Consider the following 13563-nt stretch of genomic DNA (forward strand, 5'->3'; position numbering starts at 1 on the left):
TTCTTTTAGCGACATTTAGAGCTGATTAATTATTTCTTTTAGATATGTGAACTAAATATTTGACTTATTATAAATTCTTCGCAGAGGCGAATCTAGGATTTTTCGAATATGGGTGCACCAAGAAAAATGTATTAAGTGGGAATTGATCCTCAATCTTCAAAGTCAAAAGCTCAACATTTAACCATGTGGACCAACTAGACTTTTTATAGTACGGGTGCAAGAATATAATATTATACAAATGTTAGAAAATATATACATAAAATATCTAATTTTACGAAGAGACCACGGGTTTGGGTGCCCTATTTTTTGCACCTAAATTCGCCACTGATTCTTCGATAAAGTGAGATGGGTTGATGAAAAAAAAAATTGCTTGAGAGCTCTCCTCTTAAGCACTCGATGCCATTGTTGGCGCCCGAAATGTAGGTTCGGGACGTGATAAATTTAATATCAAAGCACTAGGTTCAAATGATTTAGGGAGTTAATAAAGTCATATCTGATAGAGTCTTAGTTATGGGTATAAAGCGCGTCATATCTATAATTGAGAGCCTATAAGAAACTCAGAGAATGTTACTTTTCATTCGCACTTCAGGTTGTGCTATGAAGTTGAGCCTTAAGGAAACAACTCATGTGTTTCTCCTTTTCTATCAATTGTGCGTTGTCTTTGAGGGATGAAAGATGATGTAAAGCTAAATTCTTATAGAAGTGTTACTTTCGAATAGAACCATCAAGAATGGGAGGGGTTGCACAAGAACTCAAGGGGATAATGAACCAATCTCTTTGTTCATTCGAGTGTCATTTTTTCAGAAGATATACTCTTGTTCCTCTCTATGATGATACTACTATGATCATAAACAAGGTTATTTATAAAGCAAGAAGGCAAAAGTGGATTCATGTCCATCATCTGAGTTGTACCATTTGTGAGAAGTATTACCTAAAAGGTTAATATCTGGATCATGGAATATATAACTATTATATATAGTAATGAAATGCCCCAAAACATTAGACAAGTAGTTGTATTTCCTGAGGTGGAAATTATTGTCCCTCCAATAAAGAGGATGAGGGGAAATGTTATCTGAAGGGATATAAGTTGTTTCGCCAGTCTTGTAAGAGGTTTATCAAGTTAAGGAGATAATTGTATAACACCTTAAACCAGGAGGAGACTTAGATCGTAGATTACGACAAATGTCATCCTTGTGATAAGTGTAGCAAGAAATACTCCAAGTATTTTGCATGAATCTCAATATATGTTAGCGATGGGACCTTCGAGGCTATAGACACAAAGAGTGTATTTTCCAAACATGTTAACATCAGTAGCAATGATAGTCTAAGTTGAGTTTTAAGGAGACCTATTTGCACACAATGCGGGAAGGGTCATCAAGGGATTTTTTTTTTGGTATAGATAAATTCCATAGGTAGGGGTGTCAAATGAGCGGGTTAGGTTGAAATTGAAGATATTAAAATGGGTTGAAATAAAAATTGAGTTGGGTCATGACCTGCCCAAATTTACTTTAGGCTCAAATGGGCTAAATAGATTGTGTCATGACCCGCTTAATTTTAATAATTTTAACATATTGTTATTTACCTTTTATAACCACTATTTGAATTTCAATTCAAGCAAATTAAAAAAAAAAGCTACAAATGGATAGATAAATCCTAGAAGATATAAAATAGATGGTAATACATACATTCAATATGGAACATACATTACACCAAGATTTAGGGGTGTGTATCGGTCGGTTCGGTTCGGTTCGGTTTTAAGTATTATCGGTTTTTGGTTTTTAAATATGCAAACCAATAAGATATTTGTTATCAGCTTTTGATTTATCAATTTTAGGTCTTTAACAGTTCGGTTTTCGATTTAACCAATAAGAAAATGCTTTCAAAATAAATATATGACTTATCCAATAATTTGACGCGATACACATACATCAAAATAATCATCCCAAATGGGACAACATGGACCAATTTGCTGTATTTTGGTCATCACAACAAAGTCTTGGTCAATTTTTTTATCACCATAATATATAAAATGAGGTCCCCTTTATGCAATAAAGAGAATCAAATAAAACAAATCATAGACAAAAGTCCAAACAGTAGCAAATGAGGTCATGCTTTTGGTAAATCAATATAAAGAAAAGGCCCAACTAAATGAAGTTCTTACGTTATTTAAAAAAAACACACAATCTGAATTCCTGATGTTAATCAAATTGCAGATATTTACAATCATGCAAAAGCTAATATTAGTCAATTATAAACTAAAACTAATTAAAACCAAGTAGTCCAGTTGTAAATCGGTAGTTCATTTTGAACTATCTTTAACAGCTGCCAAATCCACCAAATAATCAGCAAAATCTTCATTAAGTTCCTAACAAAGTCTTCATTAAGTTTCTAACCAATACAACTGTCACGACCAAAATTGAGTCATGAGTGGCACCTACACTTAACCTCCTAATTGGGCGGACCAATGAATCTAAACCACAACATATTCCAATAATTCAACTACGAATAACAACAATAACGCGGGAGCTCCAAAACTTATTAAAGTAACCAATCAAATAAACCTCTAAAGTCTATTACATATTATCCCAAAAATCTGAAAGTCATCACATCAAGGACATCTGTTCTTAACATATCAAGTCTAAAAGTATTAGAGACTCCCAAAATAAGTAAATACGATGGTCCATGTCCGAAATTCAAGGACATCACGCCATAACTGAGAGAATCCAGCACGAGCTAGAAAGAATAGCTCACCCTGAAATCTGATGTGCTGGAGACTGGCTAGAGCTGAGGGCGAGTCGAAGTCGATAGTACACTTGCTGCACTCCACAAAACAAAAACGAAGAAAACACAAGTAGGGGTCAATACAAGGAACACGTACTGAGTAGGTATCATCGGCCAACCCAAAATAGAAGCTAATATACAATGAATAATAGTATAAAGTCAACTATAGCACTTAGCAGGTGATAAGAAACCACAACATGAACAAGTAACAGTTGAAGCAACTACGTAATCAATCACAATATCAAGCACACACACGAGGACTCATGCCTCTACATCACACTCGTTTGGGAAATGCGTTCATTGAGATTGAGTACATTAAGTTAGTTCAATATCTTTTTCCTTTAAGGTTACCGTGTCGGAACGTGACACTCCGATCCAATTATACCGTGTCAGAACGTGACACTCCGATCCAATAATACCGTGTTGGAACGTGCCACTCCGATCCAAAAATACCGTGTCGGAACGTGACACTCCGATCCAAAAATATTGTGTCGGAACGTGACACTCCGATCCAATAATATTATTAAATTATCATTTATTATCACTACTTTTCATGTTCATTAATAATATTACATCAAGCCCTCTTTATTCAAGGCATAACTTCAATGGAGAGGTTTTCAGATTATAAATCTCACGGTCTCAGGATTTAGACCAATCACAAACCACACAACCAAGCCACATAATCACACAGTCAAGTACATAGAGAACTTCACAATATCATTCAATGCATATCAATCGCTATTAAGAGTTTATCTATCAAATAGAACAAACCATAACCTACCTCCACCGAAGAACCGAAGTCAAGCAACTACTTCTCCAATACTTTTCCTTTCCTCAATGCCTCCGAACCTTTCCAATCTATCAAGTATATATGCATAATTTGTAAGTTAATGAGTCTATAAACACTCATATTATTCTTTGCCTAGCCTAGACCCAAAACTCACCTAATTCTATAATCAATTTATTAAAGTTCAAGCCTAAGGGTAGGTCTTAATTCCTCCAATTAGCATAACTTTTAATGGAATTTAAATAATTCGATAAACCTAATATTTAATATCTATATCGATTTATCAAAACTTAGATTATAATGTGATAAATACCCATAACCGAAACCACAAGTTTATCCAGTACTTTAACTACGACAAAACAAACAAAACATTAACCTGCTAATAATTTGTTCCTTATACAATTTCCAGTGACCGACTACTCCAAGCTAATTATTAGCATCACCAGAGGGAATTAATTATCACCTTTCCCCACTCAAACTTGTACCTTTAGGTACTCATTCTAACATAAAACTAATTTAATTGTTGATTCTTTTCCACCCAAACCGACACTACACATAACCCTTTTACTAAGCATGCAATCCATTCATTAAACCCAATAAGCAATATTAGATATCAAATTTGATTAATAATCAAAGCCAACACTTTATTTACTGATTATTAATGGTTGGTCACAACATTCCATTCACAATGCACTTTAAATTATTCAATACCACCATATAATATTACTTTTACTATTCATTCAGCCATAAAATGGCACTAAGTCATATCAGGTAATTATACAAAACCTTCCGCCCAATAATTAATATGCAAAGAACAATATTGATGGTTGTTGTAGATTTACCTGAGGGTACCGCCGTCTCGTGAGTTGCAGGTAAGCATTCACTCTATTGTCTCGTCTTTTAATTATTTAGGGTTAATAATTATCAACTAATTAATAATTAAATAACTACTAAACCCTATAATTTCTTTCTACAGAAAATTTACTCCTTAATTATTATATAAGACCAACTATAAAAGTGTGAAAGTGACCCACTATAAATTTTAATGTTATTTTCTTTAAGCACCAACTAAATAAATTATTAAAAGTACCCTACTAATTATATAATTGTAGTTATGAATAGTCCAAAATATCCATTTAGAATCTATCGGAAAGTATTTTATGAAATAAAAAGCTCTAGTACTCAAAACGACCAAATGGGTCATTACAATAGATACCAATTTACCCATCGTTCGTCCTCGAACAATCAAAAGAAGGTGAGGGTAAGAAAGGGTACCTGAATCGACAAAAAGGTGTGGATATCTTTCATGCATATCAGCCTCACTCTCCCAAGTGGACTCTTCAACTGGCCGATTCTTCCACTGAACCTTGATAGATGCAATCTCTTTTGACCTCAACTTGCGAACCTCCCTATCTAGAATAGCTACAAGCTCCTCTTCATAAGACAGATTCTCATCAAGCAGTACTAAATCCCAACGAATAATGTAGTTTCCATCACCATGGTATTTTTTCAGCATGGACACATGAAATATCGGATGCACCCCTGACAACCCTGGAGGCAAGTCAATTCATAGGCCACCTCCCCTACGCGCTTAAGAACTTCAAATGGCCCAATGTACCTTGGACTAAGCTTACCTCGCTTACCAAACCGCATCACACCCTTCATGGGTGAAACCTTTAGCAAGACCTGCTCACCCTCCATAAACTCCAAGTCCCTGACCTTCCGATCTGCATACTCCTTCTGCCTGTTCTGAGCTGCTAAAAGCTTCTCCTGAATGAATTTCACTTTCTCTAATGATTCCCTCAAGAGATCGGTACCCCAAGGCCTCACCTCAAATGAATCAAACCAGCCAATGGGAGACCTACATCTCCTCCCATACAATGCCTCAAATGGGGCCATATCAATACTTGAGTGGTAGCTATTGTTGTACGAAAACTCTGCTAAAGGTAAGAATTGATCCCAATGACCACCAAATTCTATCACGCACGCACGAAACATATCCTCCAACACTTGAATTGTTCGCTCAGACTGTCCATCGATCTGAGGGTGAAATGCGGTACTAAGATCCAATCTAGTACCTAATTCAGCATGCAAGGTCCTCCAAAAGTTAGAAGTAAATTGCGTACCTCTATCTGATATGATGGAAATTGGAACTTTATGTAATCGAACAATCTCACGGATATAGAGTTTGGCTAACTTCTCCGCATTGTAAGTCATCTTGACCGGAACGAAGTGAGCAGACTTAGTTAACCTATCAACAATTACCCAAATAGAATCAAACTTACCCAATGTCTTTGGAAGACCAACCACAAAATCCATTGCAATTCTTTCCCACTTCCATTTCGGAATGGGCATTCTCTGAAGTGTCCCTCCAAGCCTCTGATGTTCATACTTTACCTGCTGACAGTTCGGACATTGGGCAACAAAATCAACAATGTCACGCTTCATTCTACTCCACCAATAATGTTGTCTCAGATCACGATACATCTTGGTTGCACCAGGATGTATAGAATACCTCGAACTATGAGCCTCTACAAGAATAGTATGAGTCAAGTCATCAACACGGGGCACACACACCCGCCCCTTAATTCTCAAGACGCCTTCCTCATCAATCACAACCTCCTTAGCCTCTCCCCGCAACACCATATCTCGAATTCGACTCAGCTTCTCATCCTCAAACTGCTTTCCCTTAATTTTGTCAAGAAAAGAAGATCTTGCCTCCACACATGCCAAGAATCCTCCTTTTTCAAGTATTTCCAGCCTCATAAAGTCATTGGCCAAAGTTTGCACATCTCTAGCCAATGGGCGTCTAGAAACCTGTAAGTGGGCTAAACTACCCATGCTCCCTACTTTTCTACTTAGGGCATCTGCCACAACATTAGCCTTTCCCGGGTGATATAAAATAGTAATATCATAGTCTTTCAATAACTCCATCCACCTCCTCTGCCTCAAATTCAAATCCTTCTAGGTGAACACGTATTGTAAACTGCGATGATCTGTATACACTTCACACTTGACCCCATATAGATAATGCCTCCACTGCTTCAATGCAAATACAACTGCAGCCAACTCCAAATCATGGGTTGGATAGTTACGTTTATGCACTTTCAATTGCCTTGAAGCATAGGCAATTACATTCCTGTCCTGCATTAGCACTGCACCCAAACCAGAATAAGATGCATCACAATAAACAATGAAATTCTTACCTTTCACGGGCAAGGCAAGAATCGGTGCAGTAGTCAACAAGGTCTTGAGTTTCAAGAAGCTTTCTTCACACTCATTCGACCATACAAATGGAACATTCTGCTTGGTCAAATTGGTCAACTGGGAAGCAATGGAAGAGAATCCCTGTACGAATCGGCGGTAGTAGCTAGCTAAACCAACAAAGCTCCTTACTTCTGAAACATTAGTAAGCCTTACCCAACTCTTCATTGCTTCAATCTTAGAAGGATCCACCATCACTCCATCCTTAGAAACCACGTGCCCCAAGAAGGACTCTGAATCGAGCCAAAACTCACACTTGGAGAATTTGGCATAAAGCTTTTTCTCCCGCAACAACCCCAATACAATTCTCAAATGCTCCTCATGTTCCTTCCTGCTCTTCGAGTATATCAGGATATCATCAATGAATACAATAACAAAGAGGTCTAAATATGGCTTAAAATTCCGTTCATTAGGCTCATGAAAGCAGCAGGGGCATTCGTAAGCCCAAAGGACATTACTAAGAATTCATAATGCCCATACCTGGTTCGAAAAGCAGTCTTTGGCACATCCGTTACCCTCATTTTCAATTGATGATAACCTGACCTCAAATCAATTTTAGAGAAGACACAAGCACCCTGTAACTGATCGAACAAGTCATCAATGCGAGGAATGGGGTACTTGTTCTTAATAGTTACCTTATTCAGCTGCCTGTAGTCTATGCACATCCGAAAACTACCATCCTTCTTCTTCACAAATAAAACTGGAGCACCCCAAGGAGATGTACTCGGTCTAATAAAACCTTTACCTAACAATTCCTGAAGTTGGGCCTTTAACTCCCTTAACTCAGCTGGAGCCATTCTATAAGGTGGAATGGAAATGGGGCGAGTCCCCGGTTCCAAGTCAATACAAAAATCAATATCTCTATCTGGTGGCATACCAAGTAGGTCGGAAGGAAAAACATCTGTAAACTCACAGACTATCGAAACAGACTCGATTGAAGGCACTTTGGAAGTATCATCCCTGAGATGTGCCAAGAAGGCTAAACAACCCTTACTCACCAACCTCTTAGCATGAAGACAAGAGATAATACGAACTGGGGTGGGAATATAGTCACCCTCCCACACTAGTGGATCTATCCCAGGCTTGGCCAAAGTCACAGTCTTAGCATTACAATCTAAGATAGCAAAATTTGGAGAAAGCCAAGTCATACCCAAAATTACATCAAAATCAACCATCTCTAGAATAATCAGATCTACATAAGTCTCGCCCCCCACAAAAGTCACAAGGCAAGACCTATACACCTTTTCCACTATCACAGACTCACCAACAGGAATAGAGACACAAATATGCATGTCAAGCAAATCACAATGCAAATCAAGACCAGTAGCGAATGAGGAAGATACATAAGAAAATGTGGATCCAGGATCAAACAATATAGAAGCCATGCGATCACAGACCAGAAGAGTACCTGTGATAACAACATCAGATGTCTCTGCCTCTGACCTCCCGGGGAAAGCATAACAATGGGCCCTATCACTATCTGTCCATTGCCTCTATCGGGCTGCGCTCCAGTAGTTCCAACCTGCCCGCCACCCCTGTTGAACTGGTGACCACCATTACCTTGGCCACCACGTCCTCCAGAATGACGGCCTCTACCATGACCACATCTACCTCTAACTGCTGGGGATCTGTAACTCTGATCATACCGAGCCTGACTCTGCTTTGGACAATATTTCTTGATATGTCCGGCCTCTCCACATCCATAACAAGTCCTAGAGTCGAGTGTAGGTCTCTGTGAAGATGAAGAAGACTGGAGGTAACCCCTAAACTCAGAAAAAGGTTGACTGGTCCGCAACGGACCCTCAACTGAAGCCTGCAATGAAGACTGAATAGGACGGGGTGGATACCCCCCTGAACTCTGCCCTCTGGAGTACGAACCACTAAACTCACCTCCCTTACGAAACTTTTTAAATGTTAACACCTTGGTAAAGTCATCCGGCTTCACCCCCTCTACCTCTATCACAAAATCAATCACTTCCTGAAAAGATTTTGCAGAAGCAGCTACCTGTAAAGCTGGGATCTGCAAATCTGACCTCAATCCCTTTACAAAGCGGCGAATCCGCTCTTGCGGACTGAAGCAAAGTTGAGTGGCATACCTGGATAACGCACGAAATTTAGCCTCATAAGCTGCAACAAACATCCTTCCTTGCTCTATGTTCAGGAACTTATCTCTCCTTCTGTCCCTCAAAGTCCGGGGTATGTACTTCTCCATAAATAAGCTAGAAAATGCTATCCAAGTCATAGGTGGTGCCTTTGCTGGTCGACACTCCACATGAGACCGCCACCACATTTTGGCATCCCCTTGAAACTGGTAGGTCACAAACTAAACACCGAATCGCTCCACTATGTCCATCTTATGTAACAACTCATGACAATCAACCAGGAAATCATAAGCATCTTCAGATTCAGTACCCTTGAAAATTGGAGGTTTCAGCTTTAAGAACTTAATAAAGAGATCATGCTGGTCACTAGTCATTATAGGCCCTGTAGTCAATCGGGGAAACGTGCCTGTTTCCAAGGACACATCCATGCGAGGAGCCACATCGGCTGCATGTTGTACTTCCTGAACTTGAGGTGCTAGTGAAGAAAATGCCGGGGGTGCCTACCCTGATCAGATAACCCGCTAAGATAAGTGAGAACCTGATTAATCATCTCTGGAGTAGGCTGGGGTGATACTTCCTTCTCTTGAATCTGCTCATCTTCCCCTTCGTCACTCTCTCTCACTACCTCGTCAGTCGGTGGATGAATCACCACTCTATCCCTAGCTGGACCAGCTGTTTGTCCTCTGCCTCTAGTGGGCCTTCTCCCGCGACCTCTACCACGGCCTCTTGCCACTGCTCCCCTTCGAGCTGCAGCCCCAACGGTTGGCTCAGGCATACCCTGTCTTGCCGGTGGTGGTGTTGTCACACCTGTTGCTCTAGTTCTGACCATCTGCGAGATAGAGTGAAGAAGGTCAGATACCAATTTGTATCACCTAGATACCAATTGGATTCAAGTAATAGCAGAAAGAAAGAAAAAATGTGAGTTTTCCTAAAGTCCTATAGCCTCTTGAAGAAAAGTAAAGGCGTCCCCGTACCGTTCCGCAAGACTCTACTAGACCTATCCTTGTGTGATGAGATCATCGAACCTAAAGCTCTAATACCAAGTTTGTCACGACCCAAATTGAGTCATGAGTGGCACCCACACTTAACCTCCTAATTGGGCGGACCAATGAATCTAAACCCCAACATATTCCAATAATTCAACTACGAATAACAACAATAGCGAGGAAGCTCCAAAACTTATTAAAGTAACCAAACAAATAAACCTCTAAAGTCTATTACATATTATCCCAAAAATCTGAAAGTCATCACATCAAGGACATCTGTTCTTAACATATCAAGTCTAAAAGTATTAGAGACTCCCAAAATAAGTAAATACGATGGTCCATGTCCGAAATTCAAGGACATCACACCATAACTGAGAGAATCCAGCACGAGCTAGAAAGAATAGCTCACCCTGAAATCTGATGTGCTGGAGACTGGCTAGAGCTGAGGGCGAGTCGAAGTCGATGGTACACTTCCTGCACTCCACAAAAGAAAAACGAAGAAAACACAAGTAGGGGTCAGTACAAGGAACACGTACTGAGTAGGTATCATCGGCCAACCCAAAATAGAAGCTAATATACAATGAATAATAGTATAAAGTCAACTATAGCACTTAGCAGGTGATAAGAAACCACAACATGAACAAGTAACAGTTGAAGCAACTACGTAATCAATCACAATATCAAGCACACACACGAGCACTCATGCCTCTACATCACACTCGTTTGGGAAATGAGTTCATTGAGATTGAGTACATTAAGTTAATTCAATATCTTTTTCCTTTAAGGTTACCGTGTCGGAACGTGACACTCCGATCCAATTATATCGTGTCGGAACGTGAAACTCCGATCCAATAATACCGTGTCGGAACGTGACACTCCGATCCAAAAATACCGTGTCGGAATGTGACACTCCGATCCAAAATACTATGTCGGAACGTGACACTCCGATCCAATAATATTATTAAATTATCATTTATTATCACTACTTTTCATGTTCATTAATAATATTACATCAAGCCCTCTTTATTCAAGGCATAACTTCAATGGAGAGGTTTTCAGATTACAAATCTCATGGTCTCAGGATTTAGACCAATCACAAACCACACAACCAAGCCACATAATCACACAGTCAAGTACATAGAGAACTTCACAATATCATTCAATGCATATCAATCGCTATTAAGAGTTTATCTATCAAATAGAACAAACCATAACCTACCTCCACCGAAGAACCGAAGTCAAGCAACTACTTCTCCAATACTTTTCCTTTCCTCAATGCCTCCGAACCTTTCCAATCTATCAAGTATATATGCATAATTTGTAAGTTAACGAGTCTATAAACACTCATATTATTCTTTGCCTAGCCTAGACCCAAAACTCACCTAATTCTATAATCAATTTCTTAAAGTTCAAGCCTAAGGGTAGGTCTTAATTCCTCCAATTAGCATAACTTTTAATGAAATTTAAATAATTCGATAAACCTAATATTTAATATCTATATCGATTTATCAAAACTTAGTTTATAATGTGATAACCATAGAAATACCCATAACCGAAACCACAAGTTTATCCAGTACTTTAACTACGACAAAACATACAAAACATTAACCTGCTAATAATTTGTTCCTTATACAATTTCCAGTGACCGACTACTCCAAGCTAATTATTAGCATCACTAGAGGGAATTAATTATCACCTTTCCCCACTCAAACTTGTACCTTTAGGTACTCATTTCAACATAAAACTAATTTAATTGTTGATTCTTTTCCTCCCAAACCGACACTACACATAACCCTTTTACTAAGCATGCAATCCATTCATTAAACCTAATAAGCAATATTAGAAATCAAATTTGATTAATAATCAAAGCCAACACTTTATTTACTGATTATTAATGGTTGGTCACAACATTCCATTCACAATGCACTTTAAATTATTCAATACCACCATATAATATCACTTTTACTATTCATTCAGCCATAAAATGGCACTAAGTCATATCAGGTAATTATACAAAACCTTCCGCCCAATAATTAATATGCAAAGAACAATATTGATGGTTGTTGTAGATTTACCTGAGGGTACCGCCGTCTCGTGAGTTGCAGGTAAGCATTCACTCTATTGTCTCGTCTTTTAATTATTTAGGGTTAATAATTATCAACTAATTAATAATTAAATAACTACTAAACCCTATAATTTCTTTCTACAGAAAATTTACTCCTTAATTATTATATAAGACCAACTATAAAAGTGTGAAAGTGACCCATTATAAATTTCAATGTTATTTTCTTTAAGCACCAACTAAATAAATTATTAAAAGTACCCTACTAATTATATAATTGTAGTTATGAATAGTCCAAAATATCCATTTAAAATCTATCGGAAAGTATTTTATGAAATAAAAAGCTCTAGTACTCAAAACGACCAAATGGGTCGTTACAACAATCACAAGTCTGGATGAAAAAGTGGAAGAGATTTGCTTAATGAAGTATTTCTACATATACTGACATAATGGGCAAGCAAAACACAAACTAAAACTAATACCATCTACAGTTGAAATCAACATCAAATAAAGGTACCAAATTATTCAGGTCATCATAACTTATTTCAAGCAAATACACGACTTAAAACAACTTGTATCTAGAATTAAGAATAACTTACCAAATCTCCACATCCAAGCGCAAAAAAAGAAGAGTTTCAACTCCATGTTAATAATCAAGAATGCTAGTATTAGCCAAATCTATAAAGAATTAATGTTAATCATTTAGAAAAATATTAATGACTAATTATAATACCAATAAGAAACTAATACAATAAGAATATTCTTACCTTGTTCAAGCTGTTCAAGGACATCTATATCTTCCTCAACACTAGCAGGTTGTGATTCACTTTGAATCCAATCTTGAAGTCACACTAGAGTTTGCATCAATTTAGGAGTTAATGAACTCCTAAATGAATCCAAAATAGGTCCATCAGTGCTAAATGCACACTCGGATGCCTCACTTGAAATAGGAATTACTAACCCATTCCGAGCCATCTCAGCAAGATTGGAAATCTAGGTGAGTTTATTTTTCACCAAGACATGATGTTAAAGTTCTTGGTTTCAACTTCATTTTCTTCACCAAGATATTTTTACAATTTTGTTTTAACAATTGTTGTATTTCCAGTTTTATGTTTCATTAGATCATCCATAAATGACCCCAAAGATCCTATTTATTGGAGAGTACTACCTAAACTTGAAGGCAGTGAACTGAACTTTTCAAATGAAGAGATAGATAAAGATGAAGAGTGATGACTATCTTTATCTTTTGAAAGAGACTTTACATATTCACCAAACATTAAATCCATGTAGACTCAAACTTCATTCTCTAGAACTAGTCCTTTTTCTTTTCCAACCATCATTTGAAGTGCAAAGCCAACTGAAACAAACTTTTGTCGAGGATCCAAAACACAAGAAATAAAAATCATCATATTCATTTTGTTAGGAGTACCCCAATACTTATCAAATTTCTCTCTCATATTTTTAGCAATTTTACCCAAAAGATCATCAATGTCATCTTCACTCAATATCAATTTTTTCAAATAACAAGTGTCACGACCCAAGCCTAGGGCCTAGACGTGACATGGCGAATGAGGAACCCGA

At 37.8% G+C, this 13563-nt stretch overlaps 1 protein-coding gene across 1 annotated transcript in view; it reads right to left on the bottom strand.

Moving 5' to 3' along the window:
• LOC125870224 (uncharacterized) overlaps positions 1-13563 on the bottom strand; it is a 1100495-nt gene that overhangs the window by 592091 nt on the left and 494841 nt on the right. The window lies entirely within an intron of this gene.

The sequence above is a fragment of the Solanum stenotomum genome, chromosome 7 (assembly GCF_019186545.1).
Source record: "Solanum stenotomum isolate F172 chromosome 7, ASM1918654v1, whole genome shotgun sequence".
Taxonomy (NCBI): Eukaryota; Viridiplantae; Streptophyta; class Magnoliopsida; order Solanales; family Solanaceae; genus Solanum; species Solanum stenotomum.